At 35.2% G+C, this 12502-nt stretch overlaps 1 long non-coding RNA gene across 1 annotated transcript; it reads left to right on the forward strand.

Moving 5' to 3' along the window:
- The first annotated feature begins 2384 nt into the window (after positions 1–2384).
- Positions 2385–12256, forward strand: LOC135328395 (uncharacterized). The gene is made up of 4 exons (XR_010389227.1): positions 2385–2518; positions 9822–9960; positions 11167–11365; positions 11939–12256. It is a non-coding gene; the product is annotated as an uncharacterized LOC135328395 (long non-coding RNA).
- The last annotated feature ends 246 nt before the right edge of the window (positions 12257–12502 follow it).

The following is a 12502-nucleotide window of genomic DNA, read 5'->3' on the forward strand; positions in this document are numbered from 1 at the left end:
TCCAGTTTGTCAAGACCTTGTGTGCACTGTGGGGATGCAGAACTGGGCACAGCTCTCCGCATGTGGCCTCACAGGTCAGAAGGGAAGAACAACGTCTGTCCACCTGCAGGCTACACTCCGGCTGGGATACCCTTAGCTTTCATTGCAGCAAGAGCACACTCGACCTATTTTCAACTTCTTTTCCTCCAGCACCCGAGACCTCTTTTGGCACAGCTGCTCTGTCACCAGTCAGTTCCCAGCCTGCTCTGCTTTGCAGCATTTCTCCATCCCTGCTGCAAGACTTTGCATTGGTTGCATATGAATTTTATGAGGTTTCGCACAGCTCATTCCTCCAGCTTGTTGAGGTCCCTCTGAATGGCAGCCTGCAGTATATTGATCGCTCCCTGCAGTCCGGTATCATCTGCAAATTTGCTGAGAGTTAATTCTGCCCCATTGCTTGGGGAATTAATGACGATGTTAAATTTTCTTGGCACCATTTTTGACCTCTGAACAGAATTAAGATGTTCATATTGTTAGAAAATACATACGTAATTCCCACTTTTTAGCCAGGTTTTTATTTCGTAGCTGGAAGAAAATATAAAACTGCTATTTCCAACTGTTTTTTCAAATACAAATGCCACACAATGATTTGTTCTCTAATGATGTACTACACTACTATGAAAATGTGAAACATCATAAATGCCAGGAGATGGGTCAAATTAGTTAGATTTATGTTTAAAATACTCTGTTAATAATAAACGAAAGGGCACATAGACTTCATTAGGAAAAAAAGTAAAGGTGATTTCTGAAAATAAATCAGAGAAGGTTTCAAATAGAAGTAATGAAAACTTTTCTCAGAAAGGTAATTCACATGGAAGAATGCATTCCAGTTGTACAACAGTATACAGAAAAATAAAAGAAATAATGAGTGACATGAAAATGTTCGTGGATATAGAAACAGACAGTGTATTTGTTGCTTCCTGCATAACTATATAAAGAACAGTTTGAGGAACTGTCACTCTTAGGGTAATATGCCAAACCAAATTTTATCGCAGGTCCAAGAATCTATATGACTGCAAGAATAAAGCTGGCAGCGATCTATGAAGAGAAATGAGCAATGTTATTATTCCCCGTGCTGAAGCTCAAAAGACAGGATAGTCTTCAGCAGATGTTTTCTTCCTTTTAAACTGACAGATGCTTAAAACTGTGCAGGCTGTATGAAAAATGTCCTTGAACAGTTGTTAGCCAGAGTATCTGATTAAAACTATGTTGGGGGAAAAAAGGATGTCTATATATATGTAAATGGCACATGCTGCCACTGGATGTTACTGGTAACGTACATGGGAACCTAGAACTGGAAAGAAGCTGCAAGGCTAGGCAACCAAATCCAGGTTGCTGGTAATGGAGGCTGCAACTTTTAAAATAAAATTCATGAACTTTTCAAACTTCATTCACCTTCCAATTCAACTTTCTGGCATTTGGTTTTCAAAGCTGTTCTAAAGCTTTACCTATTGGCCAGAAACCATTTTCCTAACATAACAAATTTAAGCATGAGATATCATTTGCAATTTTTTTACTGTGTTTATATTTAAATGTTTTCTTCATGCTTTCATCACATTTGTGGCAGACAGTCACTCCATAATTACCTATTATGCCAAGGTGTTTTTTTATCTTGTTGCTTAAAATATTTACTTATAGCCAAATTTCTTTTTAAGTAACTATTACTTACTAATATTTCTTTTATTCTAGTCCTTATATCATCTGGTGATTTTTAAATGTGTTTTTATTATCTTCAACATTTTATCTTATTAACATTGAGATAATTTCATAACATCATTTCTAAATGTCACTGGAATTGTTTTTTCTCTGTATTCCAAGATCATTGAAGTGAGTACTAGGCAAAACTAACCCTAAGATCAATTTGGAACTTCTCTAGAAACCTCCCTAAGAACTAATAATAGTCACTTCAAAACAAACTATTATCCTCTCCTGTTAGTTTTTTAGGTATCTCATAATTCTTAAATGAATCTATATTTTATTTATTGCAGGTGTTAAATACTTTCCTAAAGCCTAGATAAACCAGATCTGTATTTCTGTTGTCTAGAAAATTTTCTTACCAATGTAAGGTAAAAAGTTTCTCTCACATCTCACTTCTCATATGTTTACACTTTAAGGTACTACCTATTTCCCTCTAAATATTTTGTTTTTGTTTGTTATAAATTTATTCTAAAGTCTTGAGGACAGAATAAGAGTCTATAGTTGCCAAAAAAAGATTCCCAATCACAGTTGTTTTTTTTAAAAAAAATATGTGTCTGATATCCTTTATTGACAAGATGTGCTGTCATTTTGAGAAAGTTATAAAAGATTTTTTTGCTGCTGAACACCTGAATTCTGTTCTTTCAGATCCTCTCATGAAGACTGAGCAGCATCTCCAGCTCACCCACCAACTCAAGCACACTGAGTGTGGATTATTGTTTCCCAGGTTTGCTGCCTGGTGGCCACAGCCACCAAGCCCAACTGACTCCAAGCAGTTCAGGAGGTAACTACTCGCTTACTGATCAGAAATTGCTGTTGGAAAATCCATTTCTGTCACACCTTTTCAGGAACTGGATTTACCCAACCTTGGCCAGCTACATAACTCAATGTGACACCAAATTTATCGCTCATATTTCTTTATTCAGGGCAGCTGTAGAGAGCAAGCGTAACAACATGGATGGGTGACCAAAGAGGAAACAGGGGAGTCTAAATGTTCAGTAGTTTAGATCCGCCAAACCCCAAGCCATTATTTTCATATAAATATACATGTATATATATATAATACAGAGATATACAATTTCTATATGCACACATAAATTTGTGCAGTCCCCTATGGAGTCTTCTGTCAGCTGGCATCTTCCATCAGGAGACCACCCTGAAGTCCCTTGGTTACCAACTTTATTCTTGCACTATACACGCTTCCAAGCTCCAGTCACTGGCTGCACTGTCTCTTCAGTTCACGAAATACACACTTGCATGCCATATCTGAACATTTTCTGGTCTGCACATCCATCTTCATGTGTTAGTCCATTATCTAACTGTCGATTAATCACACTCTCAAAATCCTTGTTACTTCTGTTACTTAGCAGCAATAATTGGACTTAGTATAGTTTCGACTTTGGTCATATTTGTTTTTCTTACACTGAATTCTTTGAATTTAGCTTTTATTTCAGCTGTGGTAATTTCTGTTTCTGTAGTGTCATTTCCATTAATCATTGCGCTTTAGTTTTGTGGTCAACATCACCCTTTTTACTAAAATCTAAGGAAAAGAATTCCTTTAATTGTTTAGTTCTTTCTTTCATCTTCCTTTTCTGGTTTTGTTTTATTTGTTTAAAAGATGCTTCTTATAATTTCCTTTTGAAGGTCTAATTCAGCTAAGTTTTTGTCACTTCTCACTTTATCCTTACACTCCTGATCTTCCTTACTGGTTAGGTTTACTTTTCACATAAAAATAGATTAGCTGGAACAAGCTACATCAATTTTATGAGGTGAAAACAGGATCATTTTCTTGTCATGCTAATAAAATAATTCTCAGCTGGTGCTAATAAAATAATTCTCAGCTGGAGCTGGTATATCAGCGCTATGGCCAGAAAGGATTTTTATTATGATTAATTTATTTCAGTATTGTATTTGTACTGTTTTTTGAAAGATTGAATGAGAAGCATGTGAGGGAACGACAGTTCTCCAAAAACATAACTTTTCATAGAAATATGTGGGGTTTTAAGGAAGCCATTGCTGGGGAGATGTCTCAATTTCTGGCTGTAAAGAGCAGCGGACACATCAGTGCAGCCAAGAGACAGATTATTAAGGCGGTCACCTCAAACATCAGCAGTCCCAGTCTGTGTCTCTTTTTTGACTGACACTGCACAACGGCCCAGATGTCTGTATGGATCATACCAACAGGAGCCTTCGCCTTCAGGAAGCTTTTACTTTAACAGATCTGTGATGGAGGCAGAATCACTCTATACCCATAAATACACAGTGGCAATATTTAGTAAGGCTTCAGTTCCTGAACGGTCACATATACCCTCTGGTTCTTGTTAATATAACTTCAGATTCACTTCAGTTCTTGACCTTAAGTGTGTCGACTTGTGTTAGATGTAGCAGTGTCTCTGGGGAGTCCACAAAAGCAAATTTGTGAAAGGAAATAAAATCATTATTTTGTTTCACTTGGGCTGCTGGTGAAAAATGCTTGATGGAGATAGCTTGTTTTACCACAAGCTCATGCTATAGAAATTAAGTGAATTAGCATTGTATTTGAATGCATAAATTTATTTGGACCACACTGAAATTTGTGAAGATGATACAGTTTCAGGACCTACCTTATAACCTTAGTTATACCACACTTCATACTGTATTTCTATTTCAAGCTTTTGTGTTTGCTTTGCTACCACACATATTTGTAGCCTCAAAAATTATTGATTAGGGATTTTTCAAGACATTCCTGAAATTGGTAAGGATGCTTCTGTACAGCTGTAAGAAATTATGCATTCAGTCCTCAAATTGTTAAGTTTTAGGAGGCTGCATCAGATTTATTAACACGAGTGTGGTATCACAGTGAATAAGCTCACTGGAATTTATGATTAGAAATAAAATATGGAAAAGTAGAAAAGCATGGAATCCTTATAGAATAAGTTGTAATTCTGAATTAACACAAAATTTTATAACTTTTATTTTCACAATGGCCATACATGATAAATGATGACCCACAGTTTAGAAATGGCATTGTGTTTTCTTCCAGATAAATATGTCTGTCTGTAATAGAATAGGTTACATTTTAAGACTCTCAGAATGAAATAGCCAAATATATGTTAGCTAAACTTCAATAACCTCTATGTCTTTGCAAAAAAAGCAAAGAAAATGAAAAATTAATTTCAGACTTTGCAGTCATTGCTACAAAGATTTAAGCAACTTGGAAAACAAATGTGACTTGTTATCTCCAAGAAGCATTACCCACTTATGCACAAAGTTTTTGTGTGAAACTCTTGATCTTCACCATGTGACAACCTATTTTCTCACTGGATGATGCTGATCCATATTTCTTGGAGAAAAAAAAAAACCAGTTTTCACTCCTGGCAAAGCAATGTCCAGTCAAAAAAATTAGCAGAATTTATTTGAGACTGCATCTGCAGATTGAGGTAATTTAGTGCCCTGAGTTTAGTCAATATGTAATCTTCCTAAGTATCTTTTCTCTTCAGAGCTGTGCACACTTTGGAAGCCAGACAAATGGTAACAATAACAGATACAGCAGCTTCTCACTGGGAGAGCTGGGTAGCAGAGATGAGAGAGGTTTTTTTACTCTTTTTTACTTTTTAATTTTTTTTAACTTTTGTATTTGTATGATCATTTCTGCAAGCATTCCATAATATTTCTCAGAATGGTTTGTCATGAAAATATTGGGAAAAAAAACTATTAAGAGCCATATACAACTTTTTCATTTTCCTTTTACCAATTTTGACTGTACAAACACATTTTCCCAGCCTTGATTGTGTGTCATCTTAAATCAGTAACATTGCTTTTTTTTTTTTTTTTTTTTTTTTTTTTGCTTGAACATCACTTTAAAACTTATTTTCAATAGCAGACAATTTCAACAATGGACTGGTGTTTTTGGTAAACAGTAACACAATGTTAATTATGAATTTGCCTCTTAAACAGTGTTAATGCTTTCCACAAGTTTAACAAGGTGCTGCATTTTATTACTGTGAGAATTTCATATTGTTAAAGTGTTGACAGCAAAATGAAGGTAACATTTGTATTATTTGTATGTAAATCCCATAGAGACAGCAAGAGCTCATTTACTGAGAGAAAACATGTAAAGGCCTAGAGGTGAAAATTAATAATATCTGACTACCCATGCGATATCTGAAATAATTGGACAAAATGGTATTCTTCTCTCATTTTCGTAAATGGAAATGCTAAAATACTCAGCAAATACAAATATTCAAGCACAAGCTCACTAGATGATTTCAAATTGCAGTAAAGTAGCATCTAACTTAAAACAAAAGGTTCTTGCTTCTAAGTTTGAAGGGATGTTAGCATTACTTTAGGAAAGAGCAAAGAAAGTGCCATCAGGTTGCGATGAGTTTCAAGAAAGCAGTATGTGGGAAGCTGCAAGAAGTCAGCCCCAGAACTGCATATTGTGTCCCACAAAGACAGCACAAACCGCCTGTGGGCAGAAATCTGGCGGCAGTTGCTTCTGCAGTGTTTTGCACCATCCAGGTAAATAACAGTTAAGTAGTGAGGTGCAAAAGTCTAAGTTCATTTAAAAGACACTTTCCTCCCCAAACGGTTGGCATGTAAGATTCACAAAAAGAAAGTGACTGGATGTCATAATTATTTTTTTAGATTTCTTATAAATACTTTATATTTAAAATAATTTCTCTATAGAACTAAACCTGTTTATTTTACAATGAACACAGTATTATCAACACTTTGTGGCTGCAGGACTGAAGTCAGCTTGCTGTCTTTGCTTCAGTTTTAAATCACAGTGACAGTAAGTTCCGGGCACACTGCAGACTCAGGCCAGCTGTTTCCAGCCCACGCAACCTCCGCCAGCAAAAAAATAACTGTGGGGAACTGAATTTATGGAAGCATCGTTATTGAATCACTAGCTTGCCAGATCTTTCATGAAAAGTAAAAACTAGAAAAATCATTTGGTCATATAGGCACCAAAATATCAAGTTTCCAAGTGAAACATCAGCAAAGTTTTATACAATGCAGAAGTGTCCAATTAGGCTTTGGTTCCTAAACAGCATTTCTTTCCCACTGACCATGCTCACAGATTTCAGACACATGCTTTTTGTTAGCTTGGTCAAACTATTGCTAAGGTTTTCACCATAACTTCCAAACTAGTAAACTGAATCTCAATTTTGGACAATTTTAATTCCAGTTTGAACAAAAAGTAATGCAGCAAAACCAAACCATGAATTTTCAATTCTTAAAAAAATTAAATATTTTCAGAATTATTTCATAAGTTATAGTTATTTCATTCCAGTGTACATCATACTGATTTCTTTGCTCCATATGAACTGAGTTCCTGCTTCAGCATTTGCAAAGCACCATCAGCATCTTTACAGATCAATATATATGCTAACAAATGTATACGTACATCAAATATGTATGCTAACAATATGTATGCTAACTCTGGGCACATAATAACATATCTTCAAGCACATATTTTCCAAGTTTGGCATACATCATAAGACCTTTGACACCTGTAACAATTCTGTTTGGTTGATTTTCCTAAAGGTGGCATCAGAACGATTTTGCTGGTACTAGTGCTGATTATCACATCCTTTTAGCTGTTCCACCTTGAATCAAGTTTTTTACCCTTTACATCTCTATAGTGGAGTATCTCAGAGAACATGACTAAACCTGAAGATTCCTCTAGAATGGTCACTATATTTTGCTTATCAGTCTGAATTCTGCTTCTCAGTAGAATTCATTATAATTGCTACTGCTATACTGGATTTCTACTAGGTTTATACATTTACATTACATCTACTAGGTCATACATTCATATCAGCAATTTGAAACTTTAAGGCAAACTGCTGGAGTTTTCAACCGACTATATAAATATCTTACCTCTTTCCAGTTAGAAAATGGAAATGTTTTGGAAAAGAACATTAGTAAAAAATACCAAGGGCAGCCTGATGGTTAAATATTCATCAGTTTGTCTTTAACTCCCTTGGAAATGAATGTGGTTGAAGAAGGTACCAGTTTCCTTTGAAATGTTAAATATGTGACAGAACTGCATAACTTTGAAAAAAATGAATGTAATACTATTAATTATAATTACCTACCTACTTTATCTCCTCACAAACAGAATAACACCGCCCCCCCCCCAAAAAAAAAACGTGCTATATTCTATGGATCATGTTTGCAAAGATCTCCAGTTACAAAACAAATACTAGTCATTAGAATTCTGACAATTCTAATCTATAATAAAGTTTTACAGTTTTCTTTTCTTCTTGCCACTGGCAAAACTTGATGAAAGCAAATCCATACTCCATATCTTATTTGCAATATTTGCCACTGCATAGGGCTTTCTACTTTTTGTGTCATATAACTGAGAAAAAGATCTGTAGAGATGACTGGTTTTAGTAGTATTCTAGGAAATAATGGCTGTATTTCAGAACAGTATGTTAGATAATTGTATTTGTTTTTGCAGTTTGTGCTGTAAAAATCTGATGAACTAAGTAAAAAGAGAGAAATATCTGAGCTCTTCTGGTGAATTAGTTCAAGTGTTGAATTTATTATGACTAGGCAAAAGACCAATGTGACTTCATCCACCCCAAAAGAGTACTAAGAACTACTAATGTGCTGTCACAACTTTTTTTTTAAGTGCTATTGTGCTATGTATATTGTATTAAAAATAAAGAAAAGCAATTATATAAGAGCAATTATGAGGAGATTATTTTCTTCTCAGTTGAAAAACAGATTTATAATAAATGATTTAAAGGTCGATTACATAATTTAGATTTTACATTCTTTCTTTCCAATTAAAAGTGTATGCAGGAAGAGGCCAGCTCAGGCAAAACCCTGTTTTCAAATACATACAACAGCCGTCTTTGAGGAAAGAATATTGACATTGTCCTTTAACATGTATTCAAAGGAATTACTTTTTTGTTGAAAAAATAAAGCACCTATCCCATTGCAGGAAAAGCAAAGATTAATGTATATTTTACAGTCTACCAATGGGTTTAATGTATCCACACATATACAATTTCTTTGTATATACAGCTGGGACATTAACTCTTAGTTGGACCAAAATAGCAAAATGTTCTTGGTGGCTCTAGCACAAGAGCAGGTTACTGACATTTCAAAATATTAAAAGACTTGGAGATAGCACTTGAAAATCTCACCTGAGAACCTGCCAATTTTTCCCATGCTGGGCCTACATTAAAAAAAAATAAGTTATATGTACACTTTATACCTTTTTTAGATACCTTTTTTTTTTTAGCTTCTGCTGCAGTATAGCGCAAAGAAGGTAGAGGATAAAACTTTTCCTCACTATACTCTAAGTCACAATCCCACAAATAGGGAAAGTGTTTGGGGCAGATATGTTACGTGTAACCCTACACTAGCAATGGAAGTGGAGCAGATGAATTAATTCTTTTCTACCTCTGATGCTTTTTACTCTTATCATGAAAAATGATTACTTGAATATTACACACATTTTGTACCTCTGAAACGTACCCAGTAGAGCCTCCTGGAAATTGCAGTTCTCGAGAGATAAAATCCATGACTCCAAACATAATAATACTTGACAAGAATACTCCAAATCTACACAATTTTAGTAGGCTAAAAGGAGAGTCTTCTTCACTAGACCAATACCTAAAAGGATTATTTGTAACTAATAGTTCTGAAAAGACAAATGAAAGGCCAAAAGCCATCACACTTATTTATGAAAACCGGGCAAAGTATTTGTTTTCTGAGAAAGAGAAATAGTACTTGTCCTTTGATTATTGCACAGAACAAATACTACTGAATGGATACTGCTGCTTTTGCACTGAGTAACCTTAAAAATTATAAATTTAATAAATAAATAAATGATCTGCAAGTTTCTGGCTATACTTTAGTTTCTTCTGATTTTTCTTCTGATTATTCTTTATTGTCTTGCTTCTGCATTATCAAAAATATACCTTTGGAAAAAGCTGTCTCAGAACTGTTTTATAATGATAAATGTTCTAGGTACTGCTTGCTTTTGTTCAACATTTGCTGCCAGGAACTGAAAATAGCAATAGTCACCTCTAAAGATGTGCCAAGTGACCGTAGCTAATTTGAGAACCTTGTGTCCTTTTCAGGTCTGTGACCACCACCGTGTTTCAGCACTCCCGAATCTGCTGAAAAAAGGATCAACCCTGGCAAAGACACAAAGTTTTATTCGGAGTCTCCATAATTAGACTGCATATGGATTAGTACTCAAGCACTTCCTAAGGAAATGTAAGGAACAAATTTAACCTTCTGATGAAGAACAATAGCTTGATGCCCTGCAACCTCTCAAGCACAGTTTTTACGCAGTTTGTTTTGAGGTAGAAAGACACACAAAGTGTATGAATCATCTTAGCAGTGGCCTTAAGAGATGATGTGCTTAAAGTTACCTGTGTTAAAGACACTTTCCTGAGATCTAGCTTCAGATAAAACAAATATGATTCTATTAAAATGACTGTGTTAATTAACCTACAGCATTTTCTTTATGTAACAGTTGGAGTGGTACTGTTAATTAAAGATCATGTAGAAAATAGTGAATAGCTTTCTTCTGCGATAAAATGGCTGCTTACAGAGTTTTAAATCACGTACTCTACAGACTTGGGGTGCCTATTTATTTCAGTATTTAAGACCTGAACTATCATTTTACTCCATAGTAAAATGCTGTGTAAAATCCACATTTGCATAATATTTGAATAACAAAAGAGAGTGAAGATAAAGCTGATATTTACAAGAAGTGCCAAATTTTTTAAAATTAAAATTAGATTATGATACCTCAGGAAACAAGAAACCAAGTTCTTCGGTAATTATTTTGTTCCCTTTAGAACTCAGTTATAATTTTAGCTCTGCATTTTGCCAATTTACTTCTTATCTTGAGGAGATTAAAACACATAGTTGGTAGAAATAATTTCAATATTACCTCAGAACTGTAGTTCTTTTTCACAGCAATCCTTTCCCAGACTAGCTGGGATTCTATGGTTTCCATGTTCCTGCTTTAAGCAACTATTTATTTCACTGCTAGTGCATTCACAGGAAAACATTCTTCGGAGCCAGAGAAGATGCTATGAGTTTTTGTCTTTTCTATGGTTCACATTTGCTATAGAGATTTAAAAGATCACCTAAAAATATATGCTTATTTTAAATGAAAGTTGTTTATACACTACATAATGGTTTAAGACATGGATTTATCATTACAGTGTTCCTGCATTTAAGGGTCTGCTAAAACAAAAAATATGACAGTGCTTTTGAATCTGTAAAGATATGTTACTTTGTTTTTTATAGCAATCAGATGACTCTATTTCAAAGAGTAACACACTGATTTTGGTACGTTTAGCTCACTAAATGCTCCAGCTTCTGCTGTAAGTTTAACTCGCTATGTGTTACACTTACACACCTGTTAATAAAAGGATTCAAACTCTGTGTCCTTATCGTTTTGATAAGTCCTTAGGATTGCAATAAAATTAAAGAAAGTGTCTAGCAGCTGAGGACCTGACTGACATTGACCCAACGTGGTGACCACCAGTACAACAAACCGAACCGGAGTCTCCTGCCTTCGCTGGGCACGTCTGCAGGAGCTGACTAGTGCACAAAGGCTAAAGGAGGACCACAGGCTCCCTGTGCTGTCCCTGTGCTTTCTGAGGTACTGGTGGTGAATGACGCTGGGAGGGCTCTCCAACAGCATCCCATAAGGGCAGAAATGGCAACTGTACTTGGACCTGATTGTACATGCACTCCTGTTTCTTGAACTCCTAGGCTAAAGACAGGCATCCTCCTCCCCCAGTGCTTAAGAATTTGAAATGCTTAGCTGTACTTCTGCAAACTGCTCTTTTGGTTTAGTATTTCTGCAGTTTTTCTTTATCAAACACTGGACACCAGCAGAAGAGAGCAACTATTTTGCCATCTGCAAAAATGGGAGTTAATCATCAATGCAGGGAGCCCCAAGGGTGTAATGGAAAGCATGTAACCTTTTACACCTCTGCATGAGGTCATCTGATAGTTCGTTACTGAATGAAAGAATGAATGAATGAACGAATGAACGAATCTTGTGTACAGCTGATGCCAAATAATGTGCTTTAGAGTCTCATATTTTCCACCATTTCTCATACAAACATCTTACCTTCAGCAGGGTGCACTGACTATAGACCTCCAGAAAGCCTGTATTGATCCCTAAATGGATTAGTCTTTTTTAAATGGGTTTCTGTTTTACTTTCAGAGTCCATAATTCCCATCTTGAAGTAGAAAAGAAAATGCAGAAGAAATACTTCAGTTGCCAAGAAAAAGAAGAATGGAATTTTTATTTTTTTTTAGCATGCATAAGTACTACGTGCCAGAAAGAAGAACACCTCTGCACCACGAGATGAAAGATTTACAATATATTCAGTGTGAGATCTTAACAACACATACGTTCTTTTATTTCTCCAGTGAGACTAGATTATGGACTTGTTTTAGGAAAGACCTTACCTGATGATTAACTGTATTTTGGTGTAATAAAAGTTTGTTCTGTCCATGTTTATCTTCTTTTTAAATTGGTATCTGAAATAAATATATATTTATTCCATCGTGTAACAAATAACTTACAGTGCACATGGTTAAACTATAATCCCTAGTTATGAGTGCAAGAAACCTTCAGATATGCCCTAGGTTATTTATTTATCTGGCACATATTTAAAGAAACATTGTGTATAGTATTTGTCTTTGTAGTGGTTTCCTTGATTTTGCTGTTTAAGATAAAATGCTTGATGCTGGAGTTTTTATTCAGGCAATCTTCCATTAATAT

Source organism: Dromaius novaehollandiae, chromosome 4 (assembly GCF_036370855.1).
Source record: "Dromaius novaehollandiae isolate bDroNov1 chromosome 4, bDroNov1.hap1, whole genome shotgun sequence".
Lineage (NCBI taxonomy): Eukaryota > Metazoa > Chordata > Aves > Casuariiformes > Dromaiidae > Dromaius > Dromaius novaehollandiae.